This window comes from Dinoponera quadriceps, unplaced genomic scaffold (genome assembly GCF_001313825.1).
Source record: "Dinoponera quadriceps isolate SergipeBrazil2010 unplaced genomic scaffold, ASM131382v1 scaffold163, whole genome shotgun sequence".
Taxonomy (NCBI): Eukaryota; Metazoa; Arthropoda; class Insecta; order Hymenoptera; family Formicidae; genus Dinoponera; species Dinoponera quadriceps.
The window spans coordinates 589,491-605,034 of NW_014554384.1; the positions used below are offsets into that span (position 1 = coordinate 589,491).

Genomic DNA, 15,544 nt, shown 5'->3' on the forward strand with positions numbered 1-15,544 from the left:
CCGATAAAAATGGATTACGCGTTTAATTAAGTAACGCCCGGGCTTTTATTCGCGGTGCGGCCGAGAGAGCGAATGGCTCGAATATTTAACCGCTGTGTACCCGCCTGATTAACTAATGCCGGTAAAATCAGTTTGCAGACGCTCGCGCTCGGGCATGGCCGAATATATCTCCGCGATTAACAGCTATGTCGACATCGTCGTCGCGACAGGCGCGGATAAATAAGTGCGTTTAACGGATTGATTGTGTACAGGACGCTTTGGCGAGACCGGCTACGATCCGGGGCGCACTTTTGCTGACCGTGTTGCGCCGAATATAAACTCGACGCGTTTAAGCGAATGGCGCCGTTGCTCGTTTTGCGAGCAACGGAATTTAACCCCTTATCTCGCGCGACGTTCCTCGCGCCCGCTATATCTCTCCCCCGACCCCCCCTTTCTCTCTCCCGTTGTTCGCGTAAGATCCGCGAGAGCGAGAAAGGGAGGTTACGCAAATAAATGTTACTCCGTGCGCGTATAAGGCGCGCTAAGGGTGTATTTTTAACGCGCGGACATATTTTTCCGCGTTCTATTTATAAGATTTATCGCCGGCGCTATGAAAAGAGGGAGAGAGGTTCGAAGGACGAGAGACAGAATGAAAGAAATCGCTTTCTAAATGCCAACGCAAGACGCGCCCTATTCTTATCTCGCCCGACGACAGTTTGATTAAAATGCTCGTTGCTTTTTTGTTGCAGGTAAGAATCGAAGAGGCGTTTTCTGTCGGCGGCGGCGGCTCGTATCGCGCATTTAATCGGTGAGTCCCCCATGAGAGAAAAAGAGAGAGAGAGAGAGAGAGAGCAGCGAGAGGAGAAATTCGAAATTAAAGCGACCGTCTCGCCTCACGTTTATCTCGCTCATTGCCGATCGCGCGAAGTCGCCCGCCACCCCGGCGGCGCTCTTAATTACAGACTCGTCGATTACGTTTCGGGGTGTCGATCGGGACGCGTCCGGCCTAAAAATTATCGTCCGGATGCGCGCCGAAGGCCGGGGAAATCGGTCGGCCTGATATCGCGTGACGACAGCCGATACCGGCTGAAAAATGTCACCGGTCCAGATATTTTTACATTTGAATTTGAGCCCTTTGCGTGCGAGAGACGGAGCCGCCGCGCGCAAAGAGACGTTCCATCAAAGGCAATCGATGTCGCCGAGCATATATCGACGGGGCTGCGGTGTCTAGAAAATGTATTCAAAGCGACGGCGATCGTTCCAACCGAGTTTCCGAAAAATCCGGTTTGACACACACTTTCGGGGATTATATCGGGCCCGGGACGATCGGTGTCTCTGATCTTCGGATTCACACGAACGTCGGTTTTGGCACCGAAAGTGGCGCTAAATGGAGCGGGGAACACGCCGGCTAATGTTTCGCGAGTTTCCCCCCTTTCCCTGCGGTCACCCCGCCTCCTCGCGCGCCCTATCGGAGCGTGCTGTTCCTTCGTCGACGGTCAGCGATATATCCCGGAACGAAAATACAACGTCAGTCAAACTCTTAGTCCCGAAAATAGAGCCGCTTATCCGAGCGCTCGCTGACGTAAGTAGCGCAACCGGACGAGAGGTGTCCTTCGCAGTTTTGTTTCAGTCCATCCGCGCGCTGGAGTGTGTGTGTGCGGCCGCCGACGCCGCGCTGCTGAGCGCGGTGTGCGATATATTTCGCAAATATTGCACAAATACGCATTATCGTAACGTCGAAATTTGTAATTCCACATTAAGCACGCACATATTTGCGAGTAGAAATAATTATAAATAATTATCAACGTCTCGAAATGGATATTTCCGCTAATGTAACAACACCGAGAGAGAGAGAGAGAGAAAGCCGAAAACTCGTTAATACGCTTGACTTTCAGCGAATATTAACGCAATAAATATACACCGGGCGCACATCGCGGGAAATAACATTAATAATCCCACGTGCTCGTCGCTTAAAAAACATTCGGATAATCACAACTGAATCACATTTGAATTCCTCCGCCCCTCTCTCTCTCTCTCTCTCTCTTTTTCTCTCTTTTGTCGAAAAAAATTCCCCTATCGCGAATAAGAACGGCGCAGTGATGGACTGAGCACCCTCAGCGAGGCACGAAATTCGCATCGGGGGTTTCGGAGCGTCGGCGGGCGCGGCTACGGCCGTAATATCCGTAACGGTAACTCGCGCACGTCGTCGGGGCCACCGAATCCAGCGTCTCTACCGCGAAGAGAAAGAGAGAGAGAGAGAGAGTAGGCAGCGGGAATATCCATTTCGAGACATTTAACCCGACCGACTACCACGACGACGAAGAACGAGACCGACGCGCGGTGCGCGCCACTTCTAAGATTACCAGGCAGTTTCATTATGCTTACGAAAAGTCGCACTGCCGCGCCGCTTCCTTCGTGTATCGTTGCGGCCTCCTATCCCTCCCTCCTGTCCAACCCTCTCTCCGACCCTCCTCTCAACCTCGGGCCAGACTTTCCACTCCTGTGTGCGCTTCCTTGTGTACACGGCCTGCCATATCTCTCTCTCTCTCTTTCACTATCCTCTTTGTGTCGCGCAGCTCTTGAAGGCTCTCGAAAGCCTGGGACCATAGTCAACGTCAAAACCGGAGATGAGAGCACCCGGGGAAGAACCGAGACGAGATTTCCTCTTCGCCGTGAAGTTTTCTAGACGCTCGCGCGTCTGATGAGCGTGAAATAGAGTCGATGCGCGCGATGTAACGAACGCGTGACTTCCCTGTCGTGTTTCCCCGCCTACCTTACCTGTCTGCCTTTCTCCCTTCCTTCTTTGCCCGGATCGTTAACGAGGCATGCGGGGAATGGTGTGTGTGTCTGACTAACCGCGTTTCGTCGTCCCCCCTCCCCTTCCCCCGACGGAATCTCGCTCTCGACTACTTGCATTATCGCGAGATGTTATTGCGGACGTTATTAAAACCAATCCCCGTCCATGTCGGAAGAATAATGATCCGCCGGTGTTAATTCACGTGGTTTACTTTGAAAGCACTGACCGTTGATGGCTAGGATACTCGGCTCGCGCGGATCTGAAATCGGAGAACAAAGACCGCGACGGACGCCGGCGGTATTTCCGCGACGTTCCGTGACTGCGCTATTTTGTACCCCGCTGCCGTTTTGCCGAAAGAACCGTAAATCCGAGTCTGATCCTCTTACGATCAACGTCATAAGAGGTGCGAAACGAGCAATATCCACTTCTTAAAGGTTTACACGGATAGAAGAAATTCCTACTTCCGCGCGCGCGCGAATGTAAGGTTTACGTAATGGATAAAGTTCGCGCAAACCGGATGCGTGCTCGTGTACCTCGCCGGAGTGGCGCGAGTCAAACTTTCGCAAGGCAGACACACGTCGCGTCGATGAATTGTCCTTCAGTCTAACGAGATGTATTATCGACAATCCAGGCTTGTGTGCGCGCTCAAATATCTCTCGTGAATTACTCGTGCACGCAGAGAAAAATATTACTTGCGAAATAATAAAAGAAAAAAAAAACACATAGTAGAAATAAAAAGAATATTAGTGTGAAGGAAAGCAGTCGCTCTTAATTTTTGTTTTCTTTTAACGTTCAACTTGAATAAAAAATAGATTTTCCTGGTGTAGTTTTGAAACGCACTCTCAAAATAAATTTCTCTCATTTTTCTTCTCGCGTCTCCGTTGGAATGTAAAAATACAGTTATCGAATTATTTTAATCCCCGGCCGCGCCGTCACGATTTCCTTGCGGTGCACGCGCGCGGCGGGTAATATCGGAAGAATAATCGACGCTGCGGATAAATCGAGCATGCAGCGTCGCGTCGGCGAGCGTATTACACGCAAACCAATCTAACGAGCGGGAGTCATTACTGAGCTTCACGGAACCGCGATACTAAGGGCACACACCTGCGTGTACATTTGCGCGGAGTTTCCCAACGCGCGCGACACCTCTTCCTTCTCTCCTCTCCTGTCTTTAAGCAAACGCGACCGACGTCGCTAAACTCTCCCCGCCGCTATGTAGATGCTTCCGCGTTCTATTAATCACGTTTGCCAACTGCAATCATTCGCTACTTCTCCCCCCCGCCATCCGGGCGCGATGGATCGCGCGAAATTTCGTCGACCGCGCGGAAGAGTACTCAGTCTCTGTAATTTTCAGCGCCTCTCCACACCCTCCCGCCTTAGCTACCCTTTCTCTGCCCCCGTCGAATATCTTCGTTCGTCGAAACCGCCGCGAGGAGAGCGCGGAATTTTCCGCCGATAACGAATCTAAAACATCCCGGCGATCGGCGCGCGCCCGATGACGGTAAACCCCCTTATTAATGCCATTAATCAGCCGGCGAGGAAGCGGCCACTGAAAGGAGAAAAATAAGGAGGGCGCGCTGAGAGAAGGCGGGAGGATTCCAGAAATTTATCGCGCCGGTGAATTCGCCGTCCGAGTGCTTTTTTCGAAGAACGAGGGGGCGAAGGTGCGAGAGAGACACGGCGGAGAGAGAGAGAGAGCGCGCCGTATCGTATCTCGCCGCAGTTCCTCGCCGATTTTTTCCACAAATCTCTCACCCGGTTCTCTCATGGTCGAGCGGGAGGAGGAGCTTCGCTCGGCGTGGCCGCCGAGGCGAGTCCGGGGGCCTTCTGTCCTCGATAAAAATTCATTTCCTTCCTTTGATTTACTTCGTCCGCCCCGGCCAACTCTCTTTCTCTCTCTTTCCCGGCGCGTCTCTCACCCCCTTTCGCGCCGCTGCCGATCCTCGCTTTCTTACCGTCCTCATGAAGTGAATAAGATAAATGCTTGGGAAGCGCGAGGCGCTTCTTATGACCGGATATAAATTTTTGCGCGGACGGACGCGCGCGAGTAAAATTCTGACGGGAAGCGATTCTCCTCAACGGACGATCCGGTGAAATCCTGACGTCTTGCATCGTGCGCTAAGTCGCGACGAGCGACGTTCGATGAGCCGTGGGTCGCGTCTCGACGAAAATCTCCTTACGTTATCGGAGAAATAATGGATGCTTAGGAGCACTCAAAATAATTGAAAGAACGTCACGCTTAAATGGACGTTGCGGCCGCAACAATCGTGTCGCCTTCGTTAAATCAGTGGAGGGAAGGTTCATAATAATAGTTTAGGGCGGATCGTTGAATATCGCGTGTGTATTGTTCTCTCAGAAACAGATGAATCTTTGCTCGCGACTACTTTTTTTCTGCTACGTTTTTCGAAAAAATGTCATATAACGCAACGTTCGATTTTTCGTCCTTCGAGACTTCAGACCGCTCACTCTTTCTCCTTGTCACCGCATTATTTATATTAACGGAAGGGAGTTTCCTAACTAATAATAGCTAAAGATAGATCGTCGAGTACCGAATATGTATTATTCTTTCGAAGAAACAAAGATGAATTTTTATTCTTGATTAGATTTTTGAAAAAAAATATAATGTAACCCAACGTTCGATTTTTCGTCGTTCGAGGCTTCAGGTCACCCATTGTTTCTCCTTTTCGGCGGGTCGCCTCGGACTATTCGTTTCTATTTAGCTTGTGTCCGCTTCAATTGCGACGAGGCGTTCACCATCGCTATTTCCGCGAGTTGCTAAGTTCATGCCCTGCGATCTTATCAGCGTGCGGTGAAAAAGGCGGCCACGTAAAATACTGTCGATATCGATTAAGGCTTATCTCTCGAGACTCTACGGCGGACGAGCTCTTCTCGGTGATGTGTAGCTACCTAGGAGGATCTTGAGGGCCGCTGATGGCGCAGTAGCTCGTTTTCGTGCGCCCTATTAATTACGAGGCAACGGCTCGCGTGATTCGAGCTATTTGCCCATTCACCCTTGGCTTTCTTGGTTCGACCCGCTTGCGTTTCCTCTCTCTCTCTCTCTCTATCTTGCTCTTCTTCCATCCGACCTCGAAGAATTCTTCGGAGGAATCGTGAGCAACGAGTGCAAAATGAATGAGCACCAAATGGGAAGATTTGGACTCGAGAAAAAGGCCTAGACGAATGACGAAAAAGGAAAGAAAAAGAAAGAGAGAGAGAAAGAGAAAGAGAGAGGCGGAAGGATGGAGAAGCGTCCTCACGCCTTTCGAGCATGTCGGAACATCTAATATTTTAGAAAAGTTTCGGGTTCCCCATTCGACCGGGTCGCGGAGGAAGGTAAGGAAGGAGGACAGGTCGGGAGAGAATATCGAGGAGCGGTTTCGAGGTAGACAGGCGAGCCGGGTCGTCCGGGATGAGCCATATTGCGGGGAGATAAGTATCGAGCTCGGGAATCGCGACCAAAAATCCCGGCGACGTCATGCGGGAAAGGGCGAACTGGGTCGTGGAAGAGTTTCTACTGCGGTCGAACGGTCCAATCGAACATCCCCCCCACCCCACCCCTACCCCAGCCGCATCCCTCCACACATCCCTCTTTCGGTTCCCTTTCTTCCCCGCGTGCATCATGCATGCGGGCCTCCGAAATTCAGCTGCTGCCGACGAAAACACACTGCCCTTATACTGTCACCGAAACAAATACCGATTGCGAGTGCCGGGTTAAAAGGGATCGAAGGCTACATCGGCATTCTCTTTCTTCGGTACCGAGGTTTCCACGGGGTACGAATCCACACTCGATCCTACGACCGGGTTAAACGGCACTCTTTCAATCACCCAGTTCGGCTGTCGCGATTCTTGGGTATGATAAGAAATTAACGTTTAAGATTCAGATGGGGGATCGAGACTAGGGAGAAGTGAATCTACTTGGTAATCTAATTAACGACACCTCTTTCGGGGACATTTAACGAATTCAGCAAGAAAGCGCGAATTATTCTTGGAAACCGCGAATTACTGAAAATATTTGACGAAGCATTTGTCTCGAACTGTCGAAAATTCTTTCGGCGTGACCCTTTTTTTAATGCCTCGTGCCGTTCGTATTGATTCCATTATTACAGCCCGTATTGTTCGGCGGGGATATTACATTAACGAAATATTTATTGTAATATTTAATAAACGCAGAGAAAATCGTTAATTTAATATTTTATATCGTGCATGTCAATTTTCGTTTCGGGCGTGTTGCTAAAATTGAGATCCATCGCGGCGATATCAGTATTTTATTTAAATTCCCGCTCTCTCAAAAATACGCGCGATACGTCACTTTCAAATTAATTAACACGTCACGTCCGGCCCGGTTTTTCGCTTTCCGCCGCGCGCGGAGGGCCGCCCCCGGGCGCGAGAAACATTTCACTTAGCGGGGATTCACGCGATGCCTAACGGTTCGATCGCATTAACGTCTCGTCGATCTCTGGTCACCCAGTAGAATATACGTTGACCGAAGGGAACCCCCTGAGGAAAGGGCGGACCCTTCCGTGTGGTGCGATAACTCAGTTACGTGCCAATATCATGATTACATGTCATCCTTGGCAGTCGACAGCCCCCAGAGTAATGATTATTGTGGGATCGCCGAAGCGGTTACGGGATCACATTGACCGGCCGAAATCTCGAGGCCAGTGAATAATCCGTCATTCGCCCACCACTAACCGTTTCCGCGGTAATGCTCTGTTATTACACCATAAATACGTAACCGCAAGGACACGCGGGTGATGGCAGTCGAAACGAGTCGAAACGCGGAATCGAAGATCGTCAAGGCGGGCTGCTCCGCAGTCACGCTAATGGGTTCTTTTCTAAATACATCGGCGCATTCGGCAACGTTTGAGTGCAACGATATGCGTCCAGTTTGGAAATTTCGCGAATACACAGAGGCGCAGCGTCGATTTGTCTTTTTTTTTTTTTACACTGGCATCCCGTCGAAATTGATAATGCTTCGGAACGTAAGTTACATCGCGTTGAAAATGAACAACGCGTTTCTCTAAATTATAGCCGCGGGTACGGCCCGGCGAGAAAGAGAAAGAGAAAACGTGAAAGGAATTAATTTGAACGAGTAACGATGATTGACGTCACAACCATTGGCTTTTAATACATACGTGTGCACGTGGCGATGCAAACAAAATATCGAGTTATGGAAAAATAGAATAGAAAAATGAAAAAGAAAAAAAGAAATCCGTTCCGCGAAAGCCGCGGAATAAAACCGCGGATTGAGACAGGGCGAATTTATTTACTAGCGCGGGAGGGAGTCGATAAATTCCCGGGTTATCTTCAGTGTTATTTCCCAACATGGAGACGTCTCTACGCAGCCGGCGCAAGGATATTGCCAGCCATTGTAGTCGCGTCTGTCGTACGACAGAAGGAAACACGCGCCAATGCGGTTTTCCCGCCAAGTTCATTCAGCGTCTCGCTTTGGATGCAAGCCAAATGCACGCGAGCAAGCGGAGTCCGCCTTCCCCTTCACCTTGTCTCTCGCAAACGCCATCATCCAAGAATTGGGAATGCCGCTGCTCCTGTTGGCGTTATCGGTATCCCTCGTACCGTGCTACGAACGACAGACAAACAAACCAACATTCTTATCTTCCTCCACGGCGATAACGAAGAAAGAGAGAGAGAGAGAGAGAAAGGATTTAGGTAAAAAAAAAACATCATATCGATATCACGTATTTCCGCGAAAGCTTGACCCGGGTTCTTAAGGTCGCTTATCCCGCGCGGTAACCAGAACCATTCGACCTTATCCGAGCCGCTTCGACGGCGCATTCCGAAGCGGCGGTATTTTCGAAAAAATGGTGATTCTTACGGCGGGTTCCCTTTCTCACCCTCCCTTTTTTACTTGAACGATAGCGTCGGTCATTGCGACAGTTCACATGAAGAGAGAGAGAGAGAGAGAGAGTGTGTCTATAGTACTGATGGCCAGCTAAGTCACGTTGTAGCTCAATGAAATCTTTCTAGGTTAGGTTAGTCCCTTCCACGTTAAGCGTAGGATACGTTCACACCGAAGCGTTAGACGAGCGAAAGAGGAGGCCCTGGCCTGCGGCCAGCCAGGCAGGCAAGCAGGCAGGCGGCGGAGTCGAGGAAGCACTTGGATCCGACGGGAGTAGTAGTGGTCAATATTGGCCGCACCAGGCTCCCGTTCACCAGCGAGGGCTCGAACTACTTGGACAGCAGGTTATCGCTGTAGCGCTATCTCGGCAGCTGTCGATAGAATATCGAGCGGATCGGATGTCTCTTGCATCCTCGTTATAGCCCCAACGATGGCTCGTTGTCGAATTTTTAAACGGCCCGACAGGTCCCCTCCGCCGCCGCACGATCTCGTTCGAAATTACTCGTGGTATTTTCAGCCGTTCTCTGTTTCTCTCGGCTGAATCTAATGTCACGTAATAGCGAGGAATAAGACCCACTCGGGCTATATGGACAACTCGTAGAGCTCGATACGCGACAAGTCGAGTTGGGGAAGAAGTTGAGAAAAACGCCATAGATAGATAAATAGATAAGTAGATAGATAGATAGATAGAGAGAGAGAGAGAGAGAGAGAAAGAGGGAGAGAGAGAAACGCATACGCGACATAGAGAGACATAGTCGAATAGAGATTCGACATCTCGGTGGAATATCGCGGCCGACACGTCGTTCCCGCGAAATCTCGCCAGTCAGAGGCAGCTCACGGACGCGTAACAAGTAGCCGCGAGGCTCTCGCGAGCAACATCCGGCGACTCGCGCGAGCCTCTCCACTTCCGTGCGCTGGCCACCCTCGCTGCCATCCCGCCGTCAAGCGAGCGTGGCTTGGCGCAGGCAGTCAGGCAGTCAGCCTCTCTCTCTCTCCCCCCCCCCTTTTCTCTTGCTCTCTCACTCTCTCCTGGCATTAAGTATTCCCGTTGGGTCGGCGTGGCGAGGAGGTTGTGGGCAGAGAAGGGAGGACGCGGGAGGAGAGGGTACGAACGGCTCGGAGCAGCGTGGCGCGTCGGTCGATGCTGGGGTGTGCTGCTGCTGGTGAAGGAAGGAAGGAAACGAGCGAGAAGAAGAGCCCGTGTTCCCCTCTCTCACTCTTCCCCGTTCACGTTCTCTCTGTCTGCCCGTCTGTCTCCCTCTCTCTCTTTCTCTCTCGCAACCCCTTGCTCTTGCTCCTCCACCCTCCTCTCTTTGTGGATCGCTCTGCCTTCGTCTTCCTCTGGAAACGCACCCCCTCGAGCGACGGTAGCGCCCCGGGGGCGCCTGCGCGCCTCGGAGGGGTAGCTCTCGCTTGAGGGCGGAGGACGTGAAAGAGCGGGATGAAGGGGCCCCTTCCCGGAATACTCACTCGCCCCTCTATCCGGCATCCCACTCCTTCGCCACCCGCGAGGCACCTCTCCACCTCCCCTCGCTACGGCTTCACTGCCCGGGCCTCCACGATCGCCCCATTCTGTTCTCGGCGTCACAGCGTGCAGCATTGAACCCGACAACGTACGGCGACGAAGAGCGCGACGACGACCACCTGCCTGTGTGTGCTCTCGCGAGTCGACCTTTCTCTCTCTCTCTCTCTCTCCCTCTCTCTCTTTCTCTCTCTCTCTCTCTCTCTTTCTCTCTCTCTCTCTCTCTCTCTCTTTCCGTCTGTCCCGGAGTGCTCTTCATCCGTCTCGCTCGTACCCTCCGTCGCGCGCGGTACCAGCGGAGGATAAACGACGATTCGTCCGACACGACGTGACCGGTTCTCCAGTTGGAGGTCAGACGAAAGCGCGCCGACCCGAGGAATACCCGGCGCCAGTGGGAGAGAACACGCGCGAACCGAGATCGTGGCTGACCGACGGTCGACTCTGCCTGCTGTGTTCCCGTCTCGTCACGTTCATCGCGCGTTACGTCGCCCACCGGAGACTCGAGGATCGAGGATTTAGCCCCCAGTGTCTTCCGCAAAGTGTACGTCCGGTGAACGGCGCGAGTACGACGTCTCCCGAGAGAGAGAGAGAGAGATCATACCTGTAGTCCGGAGTGAAAGACGAATTGTGCGGCCCGGCGAGGAAGGCACTCTGCGAATCGAACCGCCAGTGGTCCGCGTCAGTCCGATATCTGACCTGGAGTCGCGAGGAGTATCGTGAAAAAAGCGCGCTCTCACCGCAGGATACGCAGCACCGACTGTCGCGCAGTGAATTCTCGACGAGAGAGAGACCCACGGAAAAGTGTGAAAATTCAGCCGTACGCCGTGTCGCACGATCGGCCACGAGCGCAACCGCGACGACGACGACGACGACAACAGGTACACGCGCGCGTGTTCCCGACGGAGGCGCGAAAATCTCGCCGTACCCGGCCGATCGATCGGATCGATCGATCGAGTCCCACGTATTTCGGAGCCGTTCCTCTGCCGATCGCACGGCACTCGGTACTCCACGGTGGTACTGAGTGACCTGCAGGTTTTCTCTCATCCAGTGGTCATCGCAAGGTGTACACGACGGCGGTCACCACGTACATCACGCCGCTCATCACCCCCGAGAAGGTACGGTGCCGCAACCCTCTAGTTCGCGAGCCCTCTCGCCAACTCCGAGCGAGCCTCGAAGGGCTCGCGAGCTTGCGAGTGTCGTCGCGCGTGTGCGAGTGTCGGCTTCCACACGTACGCACCCCCGTGGCACATCATTGTCTCTTTTCCTCTTTCTCTCCCTGTCTCTCTTTTCGTGTGTATGCGTGTGTGGGTTCGTGCGTGCGTGCTGCAGGTATGTGTGCGTATGTGTGCGTTGGCTGGGGGCATGTGTGTGGGTGGAGCTTGATCGTGGACGTCATCCGTCGGACAGAGGCGGACCAACCAACCGGGGTGTCGGATATTTTCTCCCTCTCTGTCTCTCTGTTTCCCCCTGCCACCCCCTGCGCTCCCTACACCCGCCGACCACCCCCGCCGGCCCCCTCTCGCTCCGTCTCTCCCGATTCCTCTCGCCCGTGCACTCCTCTCGCAACAATGTGCAGTGACCGAAATGTTTCACGGAGATGACGGCGGACAACTTCCACCGTCGTCGGTTCAGTCACGAGGACCGCCGTTGTTCTCGAAATCTTTCCCGACTTCCGTCCGAACAAGACGATGGTCATACTCCTTTCCTTGTCCCTTCTCGCTTTCACGATACTCCGACGCGTCTCGTCGTTGACTGCGAACGTTTCCGCGCGCGACGCGCGAGAGACATTCGAAGATCCCCGTCAGCGACGGGAGCGATCTGTAGGAACGCCTGAGACCTACCTGCGTCTCTCGAGCCGGCAACGTTTCCGTCGGAATGTCGATCTCGTAATACGCTTTACTTGCGCATCGAGAACGATCCGCTCGATGTAATCACCGTGAGCGAGGCGAACGCGTGCGTTCACATCGGCCGCTGAATCTGTGCGTTTTACTCGACCGAGCGAGATTAATTAATGTCACGGGGACTTTGTGTCGGTCGAGCTCGTGTCAAATTTAATGGGTTATTTGCAAATGCGTCACGGCTACGTCGCGGGTGTGTAACTACTGTCGCGCTTTTTTCTAAATAGCCGGAACGGATCTATCGGTTCTGTTTCATTTGCCCGTGGATTATCTCTGCATTTTTCCGTTTGAAACATTTCCATTTTCCTCCGCCGAAAGAGTAAAAAACGTTGGCGTTGGGTGATTATGTCAGAGGAATCGACCTTTGACATTAAATGGGGGTGTCTTGATATATATAGAAAGAGAGAGAGAGAGAGAAAGAGAAAGAGAAATTACATTGTAAAAATCTCGCGCGAAGGTATAAGTCGGATTAATCTAAATTAGAATAAAGTTAAGACAGTTAGAATAAAGTTAAGACAATTAGGGGTAACACTGAAGACGGTACCGGAAGGATGATGCTGCGAGATAAGAGAAATAAGTCGTCGCGCCTCCTATCACACCTGGCACTTTTGCGTGATATCCCGGAAGGATCGGTTGATTTCCTAAATAAGCACCGAGCGGTAATGAAGACGAAATATTCGAGGGTATTAAAGCTCTTCCGCGCGCGCTTTTAATAATCTCGCCGCGTCGGTGCGTCAAATCGCATGAAAGAAATATTAATGGAATTAATAAGTTGAGTGGTCCGACGTGGATGACGGTAAGGAGGAAGGGGGAGAGCGAGAGAACGAGAGAGAAAGAGATAGGGTAAGCAGGAGCTATTTCCCTCCCGCGCGCGCGAGAACGCTCCGGTTTCTTATTAAGGACTCTCCACCCTCCCATACAAACTTATTATCTTAAGTCCTTCGCTTCTCGAGGCGGAACGATAACGAGATCGTTACTTTCGAAGCGCCTTGTGGCAGCCGTCCAGCAGGACTCGCCTCTTCTTCCGTATCCTTCTCCCTCTCTCTTTTCTTTCCTCCATTCTCTCCCCCTTTCTTTCTCTCAGTTTCGCGGTTCTGCTGCCGTTTCTATTTTCGAAGCGTCGCTTTCTGATCAACTAACTGATGTCGATCGCGCATCGTCCGTGAATAGATATCGCCCAAACACCGTCGTCGCTTTCCGATCACTTTCGCCATTTGAATTCTCCCCCCCTCCCCCCTCCGCCTGCCTGTAATCAACCTCGAATCATCGCTTTTCATCAGCGTCTCGCAAAGTCCGCGGCTCGCGTACGAGTGCGAAAGCGCTACTCGCGCGATTACAGCCGCGGGTATCAACCGCAGGGCGCGGGAGCATTGGGAGGCGCGTCGGATTTTAAATTAAAAAACTCGCTTTTTTTAACGAAATAATAAAACTTACTTGAAAATTAAAAACTTTTAAATTACGAACTCTCTTTGATTCACTCACCCGCGAGCGCGAGTTTGCTCTTAGTTTATTAACTTCGCTTCTTTAATTCATCGGGAGGCGGTTACGCCTTATTACGATACTCTCCTCCTCTTCGCCGCGAGAACAAGCAGAGTCAACGTATTGTTAACGTTAATTTCACTCGCGCGCGTTATATTCGCACGAGGATCCGTATTACGGAATACGCGATAAACTCCGGCCGCGCGCGACTAACTCCTTCTCCTATTTGATTAGAGGCCGTGGCATTTAAATGGAGTTCTTAAAACTTCCCGTCGCGTAGACGGAAATTGCGGCAACGCATTGTCACGCGAGATAATCGTCGCACGAACGATCCATCCAACGGAGTTACACCCTTATCTCTCCGCCGCCTTCGCACCCACCCCTCTGCCCCCTTTCCCGTTGACCCATATATCGCGACGCGTTGTAAAATTCACCGTTATCTGAAATACAATCTCCATCTCAGGACGGTGTGCGGCACGGTTTTACAGTCCCGTCGCCTCTTGCGACGTCCTAATATCTTTTTAATATCGCGAACGTGGATCTCTACAGTGGCGCGCGACCGGCGAATAACAAAAGTAAATATCCCGCCGGCCCCAATTATCGATCTTTTCGCAATACGCTGACTACGTCGTTATCCCTCCCTCCCTGCCCTTCCGCCGACCCCTGGACAACTCGTCTGTGCGGCAGAAGTCGATATTTTTTTTTCCGACGAAAACGGCGGCGAAAATTTCCTGTTTTTCCTCAAAATAAATGGACGAAAATCGTTTAAGCTCCCAACGACGCTCGCAGACACGATCGTCTTCTGTCATTTCGCGACATTTTTAGAATATCGATATTCCCGTCGCCTGTGTTCCATGCGCGTGTTCTCCAAAAGCGCCGACACGTACGTTCCGCGAACGTAAGCGGGGATAATGCCGGCGAGGGGAAAAAATTAGCACGTCGCTCGGTATTAGATTAGTGTCATAAGACTAATTGAACATCGCCGGCGGAGTTGGACGAGTGAGAACAAGTGCGAATGACTGACACCTATCCGTGGAATATCTCCATCCGTCCTTCAGCAATCTCCTTTTCCTCGCGCTCGATTCTCACCGCTAACGGACGCGCTTCCGGTGAAAGAAATTTTGGGACATCAGATGATTGTGTCGCAGAGCGCCGTATTTTCAGTAGCGCATCAAAGAGATTGCCCATTAATTTAATATCAAAGTCAAAGTAGAAGTACAGTCATATTATTAGCATTGAAATGGAACCTATTTTGCCATGTTAACTCATACTGCGTTGTAGAATCGAAGGTTTAACATAAAGTCATAAATTTCGATCCGGGAGATATTTCAGCTCCCGAATGGCCAATCTACTTACAATTGCGCGAATAATTAAATCATATTCAAATCTATGTGTAGCGTAGATTTCAACGAATTTTCAAAATACTCATTTTGCGTTCCAACTATTTTAAAGCGGCGATAGCGAAGCGCGCACGTTATTACGCGCGAACTGAGTCTTAAACCGCGCCCCTTTAAAGTTTGACGCGTTCGGACGGAGGAAGGTCGTTTTTCGCCGAGTTCTGTGCGGGGCGACGCGCCCTTCGGGGACAGGGCTCGATTGTTCTCCTGTTCTTTTCTCGGGGACGCAGAACCTTCTCCTCCCTCTCCTGCGGCGTATAAAGCAAAATGCCAAAGTTTCCGGATTGACGACTATGACGACGGTCCCCCCCCCATCTCCCCTTGCCCCTCCCGATATCGTCCGGCTACGCCGGACTCCGTTCGAGGAAAGCCCGGGATTGCTCGTTTCGCGAATGGCGAAGGGAGCAAAGCGGATTTGGCGGTCGCTTCGACTGCGGTCTCGGAAAAGAATGAAGCGCGGAGCGGGAGACGAGGACAATTAAGAACGTCGAGCGAGACGAGGAGGGGCGTTTCAGAAACCGCAGAGGGAAAACGGCACGATATTATATCGCGATATGAGACGATCACGGAAATAATGGAGGGTAGAGAAGTGATCGAAGGGATAGGGGGGGG

At 51.8% G+C, this 15,544-nt stretch overlaps 1 protein-coding gene across 3 annotated transcripts in view; it reads left to right on the forward strand.

The window, feature by feature from the left end:
- LOC106748061 (RNA-binding protein Musashi homolog Rbp6) overlaps positions 1–15,544 on the forward strand; it is a 728,960-nt gene that overhangs the window by 485,614 nt on the left and 227,802 nt on the right. The window contains exon 1 of one of the 3 annotated variants that reach the window (XM_014626269.1): positions 11,220–11,273. The exons of the other annotated variants lie outside the window; for them this stretch is intronic. The gene's annotated coding sequence lies outside the window, so the exon portion shown is untranslated. Of the gene's footprint in view, positions 1–11,219; positions 11,274–15,544 lie in introns of those variants that run through there. 3 annotated transcript variants of the gene reach the window in all.